The sequence below is a fragment of the Canis lupus genome, chromosome 17 (genome assembly GCF_048164855.1).
Source record: "Canis lupus baileyi chromosome 17, mCanLup2.hap1, whole genome shotgun sequence".
Lineage (NCBI taxonomy): Eukaryota > Metazoa > Chordata > Mammalia > Carnivora > Canidae > Canis > Canis lupus.
Genome location: NC_132854.1, coordinates 43,391,370 through 43,408,562, shown reverse-complemented (window position 1 = coordinate 43,408,562; position 17,193 = coordinate 43,391,370). Strand labels below are relative to the sequence as shown.

At 35.9% G+C, this 17,193-nt stretch overlaps 1 long non-coding RNA gene across 1 annotated transcript; it reads right to left on the bottom strand.

The window, feature by feature from the left end:
- Positions 1 to 201: 201 nt before the first annotated feature.
- On the bottom strand, positions 202 to 15,971 carry LOC140608406 (uncharacterized). Its single transcript, XR_012010426.1, has 4 exons — positions 15,330 to 15,971; positions 7,659 to 7,824; positions 7,372 to 7,545; positions 202 to 424 (listed from the first exon to the last, which is right to left on the bottom strand). It is a non-coding gene; the product is annotated as an uncharacterized lncRNA (long non-coding RNA).
- Between the last annotated feature and the right edge of the window lie 1,222 nt (positions 15,972 to 17,193).

Here is a 17,193-nt window from a genome sequence, read left to right as displayed (position 1 = left end):
GTTTTCCAGAGGAAATGGTTCCAAATGTAGCTATAGATTCAGTGAGTCCATAGCAGATGAGTTCAGCATTTTCTTATGTTGCCATCTTGAACTGGAACTTCTTCTTGTTCACTGGAAAACATAATCTCACTAAAAAAGTATTAGAGGAGTAATTCTGCATACACTCCTTTGCTATTGTCTATTTATCAAATTGTTTATTTCATCACAGGAAATTGTTTAGCTTTGAAAATAGCAGATATTTCTCAATGGCTATATCCATAAACTCCTTTGTAGCAAATGTTAATTCCATATACTTCTTCTTAGAATGCTCTCTACTGCTTTTTATAAGCCATGGTATTCTTGTTCCATTCATAGCAATTTTTATTTCCTTTCTTTCTTCACTCTTATTGCAGGAAAAATAGTATACAGGTTAAGAACGAATTTCCTAAAAAAAATAAAAAAATAAATTAAAAAAAATAAAAAAAAAAAAGAACAAATTTCCTAGAATAAAACTGTTGGGTCTATCGCCTATGATTTCCTTGTACTCATTTCTTTATCTGTTACAATGCTGATTTTATTTTATTATTTTATTTTATTTTATTTTACTTATTTATAGGAGAGAGAGAGCATGCATACAAAAAGGGAGAGGAGCAGAGGAAGAGGGAGAGAATCTCAAGCAGACTCCCCACAGAGCATGAAGCTTGACACGGGCTCAATCTCACAATCCTGAGATCATAACCTAAGCCAAAATCAAGAGTCAGATGTTTAACCAACTGAGCCGACCCCAGATGCCCCTTAAAATGCTGATTTTAATGTTATGCTTATATCTTGAGTCTGTTGTGGTAATAGAAAAGTATAATTATTAATTGGAAAAATATTTGATGGCATTTAGTTACTACCCATAATTTTGGCTCTAAACATTCACACTCCTAAGATTTATTATCAAATCTATAGGGATGCCTGGGTGGCTCAGTGGTTGGGTGTCTGCCTTTGGCTCAGGGCGTGATCCTGGGGTTCCAGGATCGAGTCCCACATTGGGTTCCCTGCATGGGGTCTGCTTCTCCCTCTTCCTGTGTCTCTGCCTCTCTCTCTCTCTCATAAATAAGCAAAATCTTTAAAAAAGAAAAAAAATCTATATCCATATCATGATTTCTGAACTCCAGGTTCACATCTGAATTTGGCATTCCCAGTTTCTTATTGGAATTCCATATTCTTCTACCACAAACTACCACCTTTCCTTAATCTATCCTCTCCTTCTGCCAGTTAATGCCTGTTTATGAGATCACAATGTTAACCAAACTAGAAATAGAAATGTTATTCTTGAACTCCACGCCTTAACTTCCATCTATTCAATGAGGCTGTATTCTTTCCTTTCTCACAACCAACACTCAGTTCAGATCTTTATTATTTCATGACCCTAAGAAGCCCTACCAAATTAATATGCCAATATAATTGTAATCCAATACTTTCAAGTACCTTTCTTTTCCCCTAAAATTCCTTGTCCTGTTTCTTAAAACTTTCTGTGACCTGGCCCGGGTAAACATTTCCACTCTTATATCCACAATTCTCTTCTTTGTTACTGGTCAAACCTATAACCATCTCGAATCTCCCAATCTTTGCCACTTTCTTAAATTTTCCCCTGGAATATTTCCCCATAGATTTGTTATTCTTTCCCCAAAAAAATGCCACATACCCTACAATTTTATACTTCAATTTTTGAATTACATGAAAATCTAATTATTCACTCTTGTTTAAATCCCAAAACATTTTAATCAAATTTATTCTGTCTCAAAGTTATTTTTGTACTTATTCTCTATTGGAGAAAACATGTATTATTTTCAACAAGACAGAATTGTCCTACTTTGGAAATAGTAGTAAAGGAAGCTATGGTAAACAGAAGGAACATCTGAATTTGAATCCCTGACTCATTCACTTATAAGCAGTTTGATCTAATGCAAGTGACTAAATCTTTCTGATTCTCCATACAAATGGGAATGAGACATTTTAAGTTTTGCTATAGTAAAAATAAATATGATTTTCATTACATGTTGGCATAATGGCTAGTATTCTGTAAGTATTAAAGAGATGTTCATAAAACAATAAACATGGAAATTTAGTTTATTAATTTAGAGTTAAGTGGGAAATTTTATATTAATTTCCAGATTCTCAAAAAAAATTTCTAGATCCTCGCCATTGAGGCTAAGCACTAGAAACCAAAGTGGGGGTAGGTACCCATTCAAGGGCACACAATAAACTGAATGAAAAAAACAAGAAATTAGAGGTAAACCAATGTATATGATTATTACAAGGTATGAGAAGAAAAATGGAGCCTGATGCTCTATGAGACTCTACACTTTCATTTCTGGTATCCAATTTAGTCCTACAGTATGGCCAAGCCTCAGCCAACGGTAGAAACAAGTAAAAAGTGATAAGGAGAGTATATCGCCCAGGTAGGTTCTGATGACTCACATTGGCACTGTCTCTTAGTAAGTTGGCATACAATTTATTTTTACCTACATTTTATGTCCAAGCACTGATTATACTTAATGATAGCCACCTTCCCTATTCTTATTTTTATCAGTCCACATTATGACAGTGTGAGCACAGCACATTTGGCATTTCATCAAGTATTCTCTGTCTAGCAATTCAGCGGGCCCACGATCATCCCTGTGAGCAGCAATTTCCAGATCTCTCGGTTGGTATGGTAGCAGCCTATATAGCAAGTCCCAAAGAGCATGCCTATTTATCTATTTTGCCACTAAAAACAGTATATAAATGGAACCATTTTTCTAAAAGCACTTAGAGTTTAGAAATCTCACTAACTAGATAGCCAACCCCCACTCTAGAGTTCATCCCAATGTGATATTCTTTGTGAGGACTAGGGAGCTCAGCTGAAAGAAATTGAAGATGCATTTCCACATCCAAATACATTGTGGGTAAATCGCCAGCACTAATCTGCTGCTGCCTGACTGAAGTTTCAACTTTATCATTACATACCATGCCTGATATTCCACTGGTATACCTGCCCCAGTCCTTCACTATATAAAGTCTGTGTCTCCCATTCTGACATCAGGGAACATCAAATAGCCTGACTCTTATCTCAATCATTCTCCATAACCCCTTTGTTCTAACTCCATGTTTCTTTTTTTTTTAATTTTTATTTATTTATGATAGTCACAGAGATAGAGAGAGAGAGAGGCAGAGACACAGGCAGAGGGAGAAGCAGGCTCCATGCACCAGGAGCCGGACGTGGGATTCGATCCCGGGTCTCCAGGATCGCGCCCTGGGCCAAAGGCAGGGCTAAACCGCTGCACCACCCAGGGATCCCTAACTCCACGTTTCTTAAACTGTTGATGATTGAAATTACCAGTGGTAACTGGTAACAGAAGACTGTGAAGTGCTACCTAAGTCTACAGATTCAGTACCTCCAGAAATCTAGAAACTGTGTATTTTAACAAGTACACTAATGATTATTTTTAATATAATTTAGAATTTCAGAGTATTTTCATTATTCATTGCTGGACTTATTTGCTTCAAAATATATTCCTCTGTGTCTCACACTTCAAATTGATCTCAGTAAGTGCAACATACATAAAGTTGACCCTGAATTTTTTTTTGTTCTTTGATCACCAATGAACTTTTCTTCTCCTTCACTTGTGGGAAAACTCCTTGGAAACTGTCATCCCCGGAAACTATAGATCATCTAAAATCCCAAATTTATATATCCTAATCAAACCACTAATATCCATCTATCCATGTCCCCTCCTAAAACCATCTCAGAATAACAAATTTTCACTCTTACAATAAGTGGATTGTGTCTTTTCCTAATGGTATATCGTTTGTTTACCTGGACAGACCCAGCTTTGCTTTCTTATTTACCTAGTGTAGATTCTGTATTTCATTACAATCACCCCCTTAAAAATGGTCTTTTATCTCCAGATATTTTATACTCTATTTCATACTCTAGCTATGGATAAACTCAGATATCTTCTCTGTGTTTTATTAATGGAGTGGGCAGGTTATTCCTAGGGAAAATCTCACATCCTGGAATCAGTGTGCTGCTATAGATTCATGAATGCTAACCTCATTTGTTAACAAAGATCACTCACTCTCTACAATTACTACAGTCATCTTTTCCTTTTTTTTCCCCTCAAACCTACCATTGCTTTGCTACCTATTGATTTTCTTTATGTCATTACAAAAATACAAGCCATAAGGCATAAATCCCCTCATCTTCAGTAAAATGTTTAACATATTTGTTTTTGAATCTATCTTCTGGTTTTCTTCTGTGAAGATAGAAAATTTAATCAAATGACAATCTCTCCACAGAGGCTGTGAATCACAGTTACATGACTTGTATTCCACTTATTTCTCTTACATCATCTGTATCTCCTTCTTAATAGAATCATTCCCATTAGGAATTAATGATCCTTGAGTGCCTGGGTGGCTCAGTCGGTTGAGCTTCTGCCTTCAGCTCTGGTCATGATCCCAGGGTCCTGGGATCAAGCACAGCATCAGGATCCCTGCTTAGTGGGGAGCCTGCTTTTCCCTCTCCTTGCTACTTGTCCTCTCTTGCTATTTCTCTCTCTCTCTCTCTCAATTTTTTTTTTAAATAGGAATTAATGGGGCAGCCTGGGTGGCTCAGCGGCTTAGTGCCACCTTCAGCCCAGGGCATAATCCTGGAGACTCAGGATTGAGTCCCACGTTGGGCTTCCTGCAGGGAGCCTGCTTCTCCCTCTGCCTGTCTCTTTCTCTCTCTCTATGTGTCTCTCATGAATAAATAAATAAATAATCTTTTTAAAAAATAGGAGTTAATGATCCTTTAAAAATGGGAATTAATGATCCATCTTAAAGAAAAATCTTACCTTGATTCTTCATCCACTAAAGTTATGTTTTCTCTTTTTCTTCAGAGAAAACATTTTGAAAACTATTATCTGCTTGTTCTGTTTCTACTTCTCTCACAATACCATTCTTGTACCATTCTTTTGTTCCTCACCTCCATGTTTGCAAATCCAGTGGACACATCTCTGTCCTCATCTCACTTTTTATAAGTGTCATATGATGGACACCTTCCTCCTAGAAACATCCTCATAGTCTCTATTGCAACTTGTCATGCCCTCCTTTTTCCTTCTCTCTCTAAACATTTATTATTATTATTAAATTCATTTGTTTCTAAATTGCTCAAAAAGCTTCTAAAAATTATGGGGATTTTTTTTTCAGTAATCAATGTTTAAGTTATTTTTTCACCATTCTCCCCTGATGTGATTCTATTCACACTAAATACCTGTGTCATCTCTGTGCCAACTGCTTCCAACATTACATATGTAACAAAAAACACATTTCTGAGTATTTAAATTATATATTCAACTACCCACTTTGTTTCTGTCCCTGAATGCTTAGTGGTATCTGAAAGATAACATATCCAAAACTTTTGTTGTTTCCCTAGAACATATTACTTCACTAACTTTCCCTTTCAAATAAATATAAGACCAAATATTGTTCTGGAGTTTCAAACCAAAAACTCTAATGAGACTTTCTAATTCATTTATCTCCATTATCTTCCCTATGCATTGATTAAGTCTATAGATCCAACCTCTAGATGCTATCAAAAATTAATCTACGTTTCTCCATCTGCACTTATAGCATTTGAGCCAGGCTATCATATCATGTCTAGACATCTTGAGATGCCTTTCAATCTGGTTCCTGTCAAGTCCATTCTTTATCTAACTACAAAAATGCTCTTTTGAAAGCATAAAGTGATCCATGCTGTTCTTATTCTTGGTATCCAACAATGGACTCCCACTGAGCTCCATATAAAAAGGACCATCTTTTCTGTGGCCTATAAACCTGTACACAACCTAGTTCTTGTCCATCTCTAGAAACATCATTTTCAATGATTCTTTCCTTCACTCATTATGCTTTAGTGCAAAGATTGAAAATTAGAGGACTATGGATATTGACAGTTCTCTGTAGGTTTGTTTTCAACATCTTGCACATGGAGGCATAGTCTGTTGCTGTAGGGAAAGTACAGGCACATTCATATAATCAACAGCCTTGGTTTGCTTGAAGGCTTGAAAATAAAGATATCTTCCCCCAGAGCAAAATGGAAGACTTGCTTTCTGCCCCTCATAAAATACTTGGATTTTCTGAAATGAGGGATCCTCTCCTGTGCAATGCAATCTACTACATATGCTGGTGTCGGCTGGCCCCCTTGCATTGATCAGTGGGAAACTAAAGCTGGGGGAATCAACACAAATGCTGATGATCTGACTAGTGTTTTAATGCGAACCATAAACTGTCCTTTTTCCCTGACACAGAAGTCTTACATTTTGTGGCATTAATGAAATCTGAAGGTTAATTTGTTAGTTTGCAAGTAGGGTAAAATCCCAGACCACCTTCAGGTTTTGTTTAGTCTTGGTAGTAATTCCTTGCTGTTTGTTTTTTACAATTTGAATGATCTGACAATATTGTAAAATATGGGGATTACATGGGAAAATCTAGATCTAAACTTCTCTTTAAAAATTATAACCTCTAGCTAAATCTGGACCCTCCTTCACCCATGGCAAAAGCTCTCAGGCTAAATAGTGACTCTGATCTTTATGAGAAGCATGTACTCTCAGTTTACCAGAGACGCCCCTCACCTTATTGTTATATTGATACCAATATATCACCTTATTGTTATATTGATACCCCACTGTCATTTGTTATTTATCACTGAGATTGCACTGTTGTTTTCTGTATTGCAAAGTTGAGGGAGAAAACAAAAGATGGACCTAGGAGACTAGTATATCATAAATTTAGGACAGAGCATATTTCTTTGTGTTAGTGAAAAATATTCCTGTGAGTTTAATATGTAATCAGAGAGTGTCCCTTTGGGAAGAATACAATTAAGATTCCATTAATATGCAAACAAAGTATATCTGGGTTAAAAGAATACAACTAAAGATGCCCTTCTACTTTACTTACTTACCTGACTGGCCCCAGTAAGTCATTTGAGTCACCACCATCTCTGCTCTGGCCAAAATGCCCTGCTTTCAGCTCATAAAACAAGCCCAGAACTGTCCCACTTAGTGCCCTTTTGTGCTGTTTTATCTGCCAGGAGTGCATTTCCTGTGGCTCTTCACACAGCCTGCTTCTTTTCATCCTCCAAATCTCACTCTAAATATCATCATCTCAAAGAGGTCTTCTCCAAACATCCTCTCTAATTAGATTTGTCCCTGTCATTTTCTACCATGGCACATTTTCATGATCTTAACAGCACTTTTCTACATTTGTAGTTTCATATTGATTTGTTTATATAATGTCTGTTTTACCACAAGACTCTAACTTCTTCAAGGAAAGAGACCCTTCTAGGCTTATATATCTAGTGCAAAGCAAAGTATATGACCTTACCTGATTCAATATTTGATGAATAAATGAGCAAAGTGTCTTAAAATGTATTCTGATAGGGTAGTTTGACATACTGACTCTCTGTAGGTTGCACTGGCATTGAAAAATTTTATTGCTGAGGTGCAATTTGTTGGGATGTTGACCTCTTAAAAGTTTTCCTCTTTTGTGAAGCTTGTCCTAACAAAAAGAAAAAAAAAAAAAAGAACTTCTAGAGTAAGAAACATAAATCTCTAGCCACTTCCATTAGGTCAACTGTCTGTCATTCAATTGTTATGAAATAAACACTTTACCTTTTTGTTTAGTACATTATATCTGTACAAGCACACGTTTTTAAATTCTTCAACTCCCTGTTCTCCAAATAGCGATGTGTTGGAGGAACCCCGATTTATAGCTTTTTCCAAACTTCTTTATTATTTAAAGTACTGTGGCTGATTTCAGGCTGTCGAGATCAGGTTACTAAAAACATATTTGGAAAGAAATGTACATAATTTACTCTTATGAAGTGGATCAAATTGGCTGGATTGTACCATTATTATAATGTCCCTAAATTACATACTTATGCATCTCAAATTAACAAATTCGGCTGATAATGTATTTAATAAATAACTTAATGTTTCATACCTCAGTCTGTAAAACCGTCTTGCTCTATTTCCTTTCAAAGCTGATTTAAGACACAAGGTTGCACCTGTTTGTTATGAAATGATTGGTATATCCCCACAATTCATATGTTGAAGCCTGAACTTGGACTGTGACTATACTTGGAGATAGAGTCTTAAGGAGGTGATTAAGATTACATGAGGTCATAAGAGTAGGGTCCTTATTCTAGGGGACTGGTGTCATTACAAGAACAAGAGACACTAGAGACATGTCGCTGAGTGTACACAGAGAAAGGTCACATAAGGATATAATGAGAACGTGGCTATCTGCCAGCCTGGAAGAGCAGTCTCACCCAAAATCAACTCTGCTGGCATCTTGATGTTAGAAATGTAAGAAAACAAATTTCTGTTGTTTAAGCCACCCAGTCTATGTTGTTATAGCCCAAACAAACTAATGTGCAGTTAAATATTAGATGCACATATCCTTAGATTTCTTCCTCTTTCTTAAATATAGACAGATAATGCTAAAAAGACATAAAAAAGCAGATACATCAAACTATATATTACATATACTTACATCTTTTAATGAATTATGCATTATGATATACAATATACATTTTCTCACTGTATTTACTTTAGTTTCACATATTAGGAATGCGATTAAGCTATTTTAAGAAAAAGCTAGAATTTGATTATAAGTATGCATATATATCCATACAATATTCACATATGAATTTTACATAAATGCATATATTTGATATAAAATCAACTTTTATAGAAATTATTGAATTTTTAAATTCTTACCAATGCACCTTTTCTCCCATTTAATGTGGCTTCTGAAGTGATTTTCTCCAAAGCAATATTCTTAATTAAAATAATAATAAACCCTTTACTTCCTTTGATTTCTTATACTGTGTAGTTCATCTAAGTGATTTTTTTTAAGTGATTTTTTATAGTTATCTCACTTTTCTTTAAATGAGACCTTATTTCCATCTTCATCTTACAGGGAAGGAAAAGTAGGAAAGAAAAATGAAATGACCACTACATCTATCTTGAAATATAATTGGGATGTGAACATACAAAATTTAACTTTAAAGATGTTGAAAATATTTTAATTTCGCTTCTAACTCATTTTTATTTACTGAGATACAATTGACACATAATATATTAGCTTCAGGCATAAAACATAAGGACTCAATATTTGTAGATATTGTGAAGTGATATCACAGTAAAGTACAGTTAATATACATCACTATTCATATTTATAATTTTTCTTATGATGAGAACTTTTAAGATTTACTCTCTTAGGAACTTTAAAACTACTACACAGTGTTATTAACTATGATGGACATCACATCCCTGTGATATCTTTATATTATAGCTGGAAGTTTATACTTTTTTAACTCTTTCACCCGTTTTGGCCAGGCCCACCCCCACCTCTAGCAATCACCAATCTTTGTATTATGACTTTAAAGATTATGCATATAAGTGATATAATATGGTATTTACCTTTTTCTGACTTATTTCACTTAGCATAATGCCCTCAAAGTTCATCTATATTGTTGCAGATAGTAAGAGTCCTTCTTTTTTATGGCTGAATAATATTTCATTGTGTATATATACCACATTTATCCATTCATCCATCCATGGAGACTTAGATTGCTTCCTCTAAGGAAATAGACAGACAGTTATTCTGTCTCTAAATAGCTCTTAGAGACAGAAAGGACAATAGAAAAGATCAATGAAACTATTTCCAAAACTTAGGAAATAGTTTAGCCAAACTAAGTCTTGGCTATTGTAAATAATGATACCAGGAATAGTCATCCATATCTATTTGAATTAGTGTTTTTGTTTTCTTTAGATAAATACCCAGAAGAAGAATTCCTGGATCATATAGTAATTACAGTATTTTTAATTTATTAGGAAACTTCATACTGTTTTCTATAGTGGCTGCATTTATTAAATTTCAACAAGCAGTACCCAAAGACCCTTTTTTCCACATTCTTTCCAACATTTATTTTTTCTTGTCCTTTTGATAATAGCCATTCTAAGAGGTATGAAGTGATATTTCACGTTGCTTTTGATTTGCATTTCTGTGTGGATTAGTGATGTTGAGCTCATTTCATGTACCTCTTTGGAAAAAATGTATATTTAGATCCTCTGCCCATCTTTTAATTTGACTATTAGTTTTTTTTGCTATTGGGTTGTAGAATTCTTTATATATGTTTTGCAAGCATTTTCTCCCATTTGGTAGGTTGCCTTTTTATCTGGTGATGGTTTCCTTTACTAGGTAGAAAAATGGTAGAAAACTTTCAATTTCATGTAGTCCACTTGATTTTCGCTTCTGTTGCCTCTGCTTTTGATGTCAAATAAAAAGAAAATCATTGCTAAAATCAATGTTAAGGAACTTACCCCTATGTTTTCTTCTAGGAGTTTTATGATTTCAGGTTGTATGTTCAAGTTTTTAACACATTTTGAGTTAATTTTTTGCTAACTATATAAAATAATGGTCCAGTTTCATTCTTTTGTATATGGCTGTCCAGTTTCCCCTGCCTGCCATTTACTGAAGAGACTATTCTTTCCCCATGTATATTATTGGCTAATTTGTCAGAAGTTAATTGATCATATTTATGGAAGTGTATTACTGAGCCCTCTATTCTCCATTGATCTATAGGTCTATTATTATGATAATACAAACAGCTTTGTTCTTTTTTTTAAAAGATTTTATTTATTCATGAGAGACACAGAAAGAGAGAGAGAGAGAGAGAGGCAGAGACAGGCAGAGGGAAAAGCAGGCTCCCTGCGGGGAGCCTGATGTAGGACTAGATCCCAGGACGCAGGGATCACAACCAGAGCTGAAGACAGACCTGAACCACTGAGCCACCCATGAAACCCCAAACAGCTTTGTTCTATTTGACATTTCTTCGGCTATCTGGGGTCTTTTTTGGATCCATAGAAATTTTAGGATGGTTCTATTTCTCTGAAAAATGTCATTTGAATTTTGATAGAGATGGCATTGAATCTATAGATTGTTTTAAGTATTGTTGACATTTTAACAGTGTTCTTCAAATCCATGAGAATAGAATATCTTTGTATTTGTGTTCTTCCTTGGTGCTTTATACTTTTCAGTGTATGGGTGTTTGACCTCCTCGGATAAATTTATTTCTAAATATTTTCTTTTGTATGCTACTATGTTGAACAAAAGTGTCAAAAGTTGGGATCCTTGTGTTGTCCCCAATCTTGAGGAAAAGCTTTCAACCTTTTACTAATAATTAGTATATAATAATTTATAATAATTTAGTATTATTAGTATATAATAATTTAGTATTATGTTAGCTGTGGGATTATCCTAGAGAGTATTTATGTTGAGAAATGATTTCTCTACACCCAGTTATGGAGAGTTTTATCATAACTGGATGTTGATTTTTGTCAAATGCTTTTTCTACATCTTAGGGAGGTGATCGTATGATTTTCTTCCTTCATTTTGTTAATGTAGTATATCACATTGAATGATTTGCAGATGATTAATAACTACCATTTTTTAATAAGTACCACTTGAAATGATGTATGATCCTTTTAATGTATTGTTGAGTTCGGTTTGATAGCATTTTTTGTTGAGGATTTCTGCATTTATTGTCATCAGAGATACTAATCTATAATTTTCTTGTGTGCTGTTGTCTGGTTTTGGTATCAGGATAATGTTGGCCTCCTAAAATGACATGTTTCCTCTTCTGTTTTTTGGAAAAGTTTGAGAAATATCTGGTATTAATTCTTTTATTAAATATTTGTTAGAATTTACCAGTGAAGCTATCTAGTCTTGAAATTTTGTTCATTGTGAGGTCTTTGATTACTAATTGAATCTCCTTCTTAGTAACTGCTCTATTATGATTATCTGTTTCATTATGATTGAGTTTTGTTAAATTGTAAGTTTCTAGGAATGTTTCCATTTCTTCTAGATTCTCCAATGTATGATTGTTCATAGTAATATCCTATCCTTAGTTTTCTTCTTAGTATTTTTTTATTCTATTTGAGCCTCACCTTTTTTTAATCTAGCTAAAAGTTTGTCAATTTTGTTTATCTTTTCAAAAAAATAGCTCTTAGAGACAGAAAGGACAATAGAAAAGATCAGTGAAACTATTTCATTTATTTCTGCTCTGGTCTTTGTTATTGCCTTCCTCCTAACTTTGGCCTTTGTTTATTCATCTTGCTCTAGTTCCTTGAGGTGTAGAATTAGAATTTTTTTTAGATTTTCTTGTTTCTCATATAGAGATTTATTCCTATAAACTTCCCACTTGGAATTGTCTTGCTTCATTCCATAAGTTTGGTGTTGAATATATTTCATTTCATTTGTCCCAGGGCATTTTTTTTAATTTCTATTTCTTCTTTGCCCCCTTGGTTGTTCAGTAGCCTATTGTTTAATCTCCACATTTGTGATTTTCCCATTTTATTAATTTCTAGTATATTATAGTCAGAAAAGATTCTTGATATGATTTCAATCTTCTTAAATTAAATCTGTTCTGCAGCCTAACATATGATCAACCCTGGAGCATGTTCTGTGTTCACTTGAGAATATTCTGTTGCTTTGGAGTGGAATGTTCTATATATGTAAGTACACCTGGTCTAATGTGTCATTTAAGGTTGATGTTTCCTTGCTGATTCTCTGAATAATCTATCCATTGATAAAAGTAGAGAATTAAAGTCCCCTACTATTATTTTTTTGCTATCCATTTCTTCTTTTAGGTCTCTTAATTACTGCTTTATATATTTAGGTGATCCTATATTGGGTGAATATTTAGATAAGTTATATTCTTTTTGATTAACCCCTTTATCATTATGTGATGACCTTTTTCATCCCTTATATCAGACAAAATAGGCTTTAAAACAAAGTCAGTAATAAGTATAGCTGCCCCAGCTTTCTTCCATTTGCATAGAATATTATGTTTCATATCTCTATGTTCAGTCTGTCTTTACAACTGAAGTCTTTTGTAGGCAGCGTATGTATGGTTCTTTTTAAATTCATTTAGCCATTTATGTCTTTTGATTGGCAAATTTAGTCATTAACATGTAAATTACATATTGGTACATATGTTACTGCTATTTCGTTAATTATTTTCTGGCTGTTTTGTAGTTCCCTCTTTTCTTGCTTTCTTCTACAGTTTGATGAATTTCTTAGCAGTGTGCTTAGATTTCTCTTTATTGTGTATCTGCTATAGTTTTTCCTTTGTGGTTACCATGAGGCTTTACAAATAACAGCTCGCTTTCCCCCAAGCTGCTTTGTGTTCGATTTCACAGTTTATATCTCATTTTGTGTATCCCTTAACAAATTATTGTAGTTACATTTGTTTGTATTACTTTATTAAATCTTCATGCTAGTTTTATATGTGATTAATCCACCACCTTTACAAAACTAGATTATTCTGAATCTTACCATATATTTACCAGTGAGATTTATACTCTGTTTTCCAGTTAGTAATTACCACCCTTTTTATTCAACTCAAAAGTTTTTGTTTTGTTTTGTTTGTAAGGCCAGTCTAGTGGTGATGCACTTCTTTGGCTTTTGCTTCTCTGGAAAACTCTTTACCTCTTCTGATTCTGAATGACATCTCTTTTGGATAGACTAGTCCTAATGAGAAGGTGTTTATCCGCTCTTGGGATGTACCTGTATCACATATCATGTAATTCCCTTTTGGCCAGCAAAATCTGATAGTCCTATGGAAATTCCTTTGTAACTTGTTTTTCTCCATGTTTTTAAGAATCTGTCCTTGCCCTTAACTTTTGACAGTTATAGCTTTAATTTAATAACTTTAATTATAATGCATCTTCTTCTTATGGGTCTCTATAGGGCCCATTTATAGGAACTCTCTGGGCTTTCTCCACCTGGATGTATTTCTTTCCACTGGTTAAGAAAGCTTTCAGCCATTAAACCTTCATATAAGCCTTTTGCCTATTTCTTTATTCTTCTGGGACTCCTAGAAATTGAATGCTAGTCTGCTTGATGTTTTTCCATGAGTCCTTCCACTATCGTCCCCTCACTTCTTTTTTTAAAATTTTTGCAGCTATGACTGAGTTCTACTGTCCTGTGTTCAAGTCCATGGATTTTTTTCTTCTTCCTTATCTAGTCTGAACTCTTTTTGTGTATTTTTTTTATTATTTTAGTCTTCATTTCTGTGACTTCTATTTGGCACTCTTATGTTTTCTCTTTGTTGAAGTTCTGACATGGCCATCCATTCTTTTGAGATCAGTGACTATCTTTGTGACCACTAAGTTGGTCTTTTAATCAGAATTTTATAAAGGACATTTTTGAGGACTTATCCTGTTTTTCATCTGGAACTTATCCCTTTCTTCATTTTCCTTGACTCTCTGTATTAGTTCTATGCAGTAGATAAATCAGCCACATACCCCAATGTTGAGGCATGTCTTCTCATAAGAGATGAACCTTATCTTTCACTCTGTCCTCTATCTTGGTTGTCTCTCTGAGCAGCCTATTTCATTTTTAGTGCCTCCCAGTCATTAAGAAGGTGCCAAGACCTGCATCTCAAAGGGGAGGATCTCAGCACCTAGATTCAGGCTGATTGGAAGCCAGACCCTTGGGCAACAGCTTTTAAAGTATGCTAATATATGTAGTTCTATGGGACCACAAGCCTAAGCCTCTCTGGACACCAGAACTGGATGCTGTAAAGCTGTCCCTTAGGCAGAAGTTGCAATAATCAGGGTGCCAGATAAGTGTTTAAGACAGAAGGTACCAAGCTGGTGTCCATTAGCCTCCATCCTTGGAAACCACTTCCTTAGGCTTCTAGATGTGCCAAACCAAAATCCTGCTTTCATGCTGAAGCTTCAGGATAAGCAAATAGGCCTTTTACACAGAAAGACTAAGGGAATATTTCAGTCCACTGTCGGGTTGGTAGGGAGCCAAGCACTGTCTCTCCATTTATTAGTCTCATTTGACCAAGGAACACAAGCTTCATTGGTCACCAAGGTGATTTTTAGGCAGAGCCACATAAGTCAGGGAACCTGATATAAAAACTGGGGCATTAGACATATGTAGAAATTCATCTGTGCAAGAGTGCAGTAGAGAGGGAAGGTGAATACCATACCTGACCTCTGTGGTCTCTGAAGAGGATCACAGGGGGCCCTTAGATGTGTATTTAAATAGAAACTTCCCCTTCAGGCTGTTACTATGAAGATAAGCTAATGGTCCTCTTTCAGAGAAATACTGGGCTGGGCACCTCAGACTTTGTCTCTTCTTGTGCCCCAGGGGTGGTAGCTGGCCAACAACTGTCTATTACATCCCTCGGGGACCCAGGAATGCAGGGCTTGCTGGGTATCAGAATTAGATTAGAATTACTAGATTATTCTGAATCTTACCATATATTTACGATCTAGAGATGATCCCAGGTAGCAGCTGCACAAACTGAAACATCAGACTGAGGGAAGATTTCTTTCTTGGAGATAGCAGCTAGCTGGAGTGAGGTAGAGGCAGAACATGAAAATGATGTCTACTAGCTTCTGTTCTCTGAGAGCAGCTCAAAAAGTCCTTAGTTAGGTATCAAACCAGAAGCCTGATCTTTAGGGGAAGGCTCCAGGACAAGGAAATAGGCCTATTTCACAGCAAGACTGGTATCTGTTTCAGTCTATTGTCTGTACAGTGCCTTAGGGGTGATAGCTGGCCAAGAACTGTCTCATGTAGTCTCATGGATCTAGGAATCCAAGCCCTGCTAGCCAACAAGGTCAAGTGAGCCTGAGTGCTAGATTCAAAGCACCATGGCACCAGACACCTGTGAAATCCACCTCGCTGGATACTGTTGTTCTAATGTAGCAGAGAGAAAGTACAAGGATGGCAGCTGCCAGCCTCTGTCCCTGAACACAGTTGTAGTCATCCTACATGCATTTAATGCATCCTAGATATACATTAAATTAGATGCCTGCCTCTCACATCACCACTTTATTATAAGCAAATGAGCTTCTATCACAGAAATCCTGGGTGCTTTCCTATCTGCTTCCTCTGCACTGGACCTTGGGGTCAGTAGGTCTGTGCCCATGAGCCCCTGAAGACTGATTTCTCAGTTTACTATAATCTTGTGGGTGTTTGGATGCAAGTCCTCTTGGGTTTCTTTCTTTCTTTTTCTTTCTTTTTTTTTTTTTTAATATCCCCTTGGGTTTCAATGTTACGTTTTGGAGGCTCATCTCTCAGGTACAGGTCTTAAAATTAGGGGTACCTGATGTAGAGTTTAAATCCTTCACTCCTCAGGAGGCAGCTCCAGGTTTTAAGCTCCCTCCTGATTTTGGGTCACTGTACTGAAAGGAGTGGCTTTTGGTAAGAATGTGTCTTTGTGTCTCCTACCTGCTTTGATCTGGATTTTTTCCCCCTTGTTTCCCCAAGATAGGAGTCGCTCAGCTAGTTTGGGGGGTTTTTGCCAGAGGAAATTTTTTCCTTATGTATCTACAGATAAGGTCTATCTTATGGGAGGAGGTAAGTTCAAGATCTTCCTATGTCCCCATCTTTAAAAGGAACCTTGGAGACTTCACACATTATGTTTTACTGCTTGATTCTCACAGCATCATTCCAGTAGGTTATGGATTTAGGCCCATTGTGAGGAAGAGAGAAAAGCAGGAAAAGGCAAAAGGAGAATCTGATCTTCAACATTGCTTCAAATACCTGGTCTCTTTGGCATCAGTTTGGTCTTCCAGAGCATTCTTCAAATGTAAATGAAGACATTTTTGTGCCTTTCCACATAGACCCGTCACTGGTGCAAACTGCCCACTGAAGGGGCCATGACCTTGAACAAACAGTGCCCAGATTGATAGCAAGGCCTGGGGAGAAATTCAGCCATAAGCCATCAGCAAGCCAAGCTCCCAGCACCCCAGATCAGTGCCTTGGTCTTGAAAGAGGAGGATCTTGATGGTGTTGAGCATCCCCTGCATTCCATCCTTTATATTACATGTTTTTTAATGTAATTTCGTCTTACCAGAAATAGCTCATGTAGGATTTTTGTCAGCGCCTTTGACTCTGTAATCTTTTATAAGAGGAAGGCTAATGGGAAAATCTATAACCTCTACTATTACAGCTGGTGTCAAAGACATTGATCTGTGTCTTCATTCTCTACAACACAGGTTTATCTCCCTCACAGCCACTGCTTACCTAGTAAGGTGACCAAATACCTCCCCTGTGACCTCTAGACCACTGGCCATCATGGCCACCTCAGATTGTGCCTGCTGCATTTATTTTCAC